The sequence below is a fragment of the Odontomachus brunneus genome, unplaced genomic scaffold (genome assembly GCF_010583005.1).
Source record: "Odontomachus brunneus isolate Ranch 3 - 2012 unplaced genomic scaffold, Obru_v1 Obru_scaffold_048, whole genome shotgun sequence".
NCBI classification, from domain to species: Eukaryota; Metazoa; Arthropoda; class Insecta; order Hymenoptera; family Formicidae; genus Odontomachus; species Odontomachus brunneus.
In genome coordinates, this window is record NW_022639498.1 from 2,032,153 (window position 1) to 2,034,902 (window position 2,750).

Here is a 2,750-nt window from a genome sequence, read left to right on the forward strand (position 1 = left end):
TATGCTCACTGAATGTTATCGAGAAATGTCGAAATTAATCACAAACTACCTGTTTCGTTAGTAATGACTACTAGAACTGTTTGCATTGCCATCTAACATTTGCGGGCGGAAACTAAGTTAAGGTCCTAATATTGTGCAATAATTGCACATATATACACAATAAAAAAACAATTTTTACTTTTTAAAATTGTATTTCTTATAACAAACAAAATCACATTTCTTATAAAAAAGTATACAATAATAGAAAAATAACGAGTACAAGTATAGAATAGTACAACGGTTAAATGGCCATTTAAAGGCGTACATATGTCATCCCTGGTAAAAATGGTTTTCATAATTTTTCATACAATTTCTCATACTATTATTTTTTTTAATGTTATTATGTCATTAAATCTGAACGATTTAACCGTCATGAAATAAGTACTGAAAGCAGCAGCACCGAATAAAGTATTAGTCTTGCCATGTAAATAATTTTTACAGAATTTTTGTGATGGTTTGAAAATATATCATGCTTCGACTTTGATAAAATTTAATACAATCTGAACTGGACGATTGACCAAATTAATTCGCACGTGTAAAAATACAATATTTTATTAGCATGATGTCATTATCTGCTGTTTTATTGTAGTAATTTTCTATACAGTCTTTGGTAGAAAATTAATTTCGAATTATCGTGCTGGTCTCTCTTACATTATTTATATGCTAAACGATTTCGTCTATATGTGGCGCCTTCGCCTCCACCTCCGGCTTCGCGGGTTTCGCATCCTAGTGCGTGCGATGGACGGCTGTCGCCATCACGCGTCAACCGCCGCAAGCAGAAACTCCAGCCGCGCGAGTTGTTCGCAACCTCGCCGTGGCGCCACGTATTGTATTAAAAGATCGATCCGAGTATCGATCGAGAGAAAGTCAGTTAGAGCTAGTCAGTTAGTCACAAAGAGAGCGATTACGAGCGAGAGAAAGGAGAGAGTTCTTTGTCGTTGAGTGGACCCGCCGGTACACGTGTCGTTCTCGCGGTGCTCTCCTGCGTGAGAGAGACTCCTTTGTTCGCGCCGTTCGTTCTCTATTTTGTCCGCGCCGTCCGTTCTCTATTTCGTCCGCGCCGTCCGCTCTCTGGTTTTAGCTCGCGTCCGTTAAGCGCCCTGCCCTGGACGTGCGTAGTCCAGGTCGCAGTCGTCCCGGCTCTCGCCGCAGCCACGGGGCACGTGATCTCTGCGTGTGCGGCGTGAGAGCTGCTGTTCAATAGTATTCCGCGCGGGCACCCTGCCCTCGCAGGTGCCCCAGCATCGTGTGCTAGACGCGGATCGTGTTCGTCGGGCGCCGTTCCCCCTGGACGCACGTTGTCCAGGTCGCGGTCGGGCTGTCGTGTTACACGTGCGTGCCACGTGTGCGGTACGTGAGCCGCCATTTCGTGCACGTTCCGTGCGGGCGCGCGGGGCACGTGCATGCCACGTGTGCGGTACGTAGCCGCCATTTTGTGTTCCTTTCCACACGGTATCTTGCCGGTCGTCGTTGTAGAGCGAAACCCCGATGTGCGTAGTCGGGGTGAACAGTAGTGTTCGTGAGTGGTGTGCGTTTCCATTCCGTCCGTCCGCCGTGCTGCGTCCAGCACGGCGCGAGAAAGCATTCCTGCGTGAATGCATGCGACCTGCGCTAGATAATCTAAGTGGCGCGTGTATGAGAGTGCGGTCGGCCGCTTGAGCTGTGCAACCTAGTCGGAGTATCTCGAGTGCAAGCGCGTAACCTTATGCTGATTGTTATTGTATTGCTTTTGCAATAGTTTCTTTTGTAGTGAGTGAGAGTGTGTAATAAAGTTGTTGACGTAACGCGTTTGATTCTCTCCTGTATAATTATCCATTCTCTTGTATTATTAAAATACCCCACATATATTTTGCGGTTTAAAAGGCAAACAAATTCTAAGATTTTTCTTCCTTGAACTTTAAATGGGCAATACACAGCACTTTTTATCAAGTGAGGAATTGGCGTAGTGTCTAAGGCGACGGACGATTATTCAAAAGATGTCTTCGGTTCGAGTTCGAATCTCACCAGAGAAAATCTTAAAAATAATGGAAAAATAATATAGAAAAACTTTTTTTTATTGTATTTTACGAGTATTTATATATATTTATGAGAAATCGATCATTCTATGAATAATTATGAAAAATTATGAGAAAATTTTCTACCAAAAATTTAATTGAAGAACCTGCGAAACGACAGGATTTGCGCGCGATCTGCCACCAATCTGATGTCAGAGTCTGTTAGCAGATCCTGTCAGTAGTCTGACGGCAGATTGGGGACGCAGATGACTATGGATCTGTCGACAGATCCTGCTCGAATTCGACAGATCCTCTTGCCATTATGACGTCAGTCTGCTTACTGTACAGATTGCTTACTGAGAACGTAACATTCCGCCTAGATGTATGTAACGGTAACTGTATAAAAACAGAATGATACTGTAACAACGAAAATGTCTAAGATAAACTTAACCTCATTGCTTAGTTAATGATAAATTTATCTTGGATATTTTGATCCGATTATTTTAGTATAAATTTGTTGTTTATTATTTATTGTTTGTTATGTACACCCAGTATGAATGTCATTTTAGATTAACATAACTGTTCTGTCTGACTAAAGAAAAATAGGATAACGCTTTTAGTATAAAAGATAAATTTATAGGTTGATGGAGAAGGAGAGAGACTGAGAGAGAGGGAGAGAGACAGAGAGAGAGAGAGAGAGAGAGAGAGAGAGAGAGA

The 2,750-nt window shown here is 42.4% G+C and overlaps 1 pseudogene; it reads left to right on the top strand.

The window, feature by feature from the left end:
- LOC116844975 overlaps window positions 1-2,750 on the top strand; it is an 11,284-nt pseudogene that overhangs the window by 944 nt on the left and 7,590 nt on the right.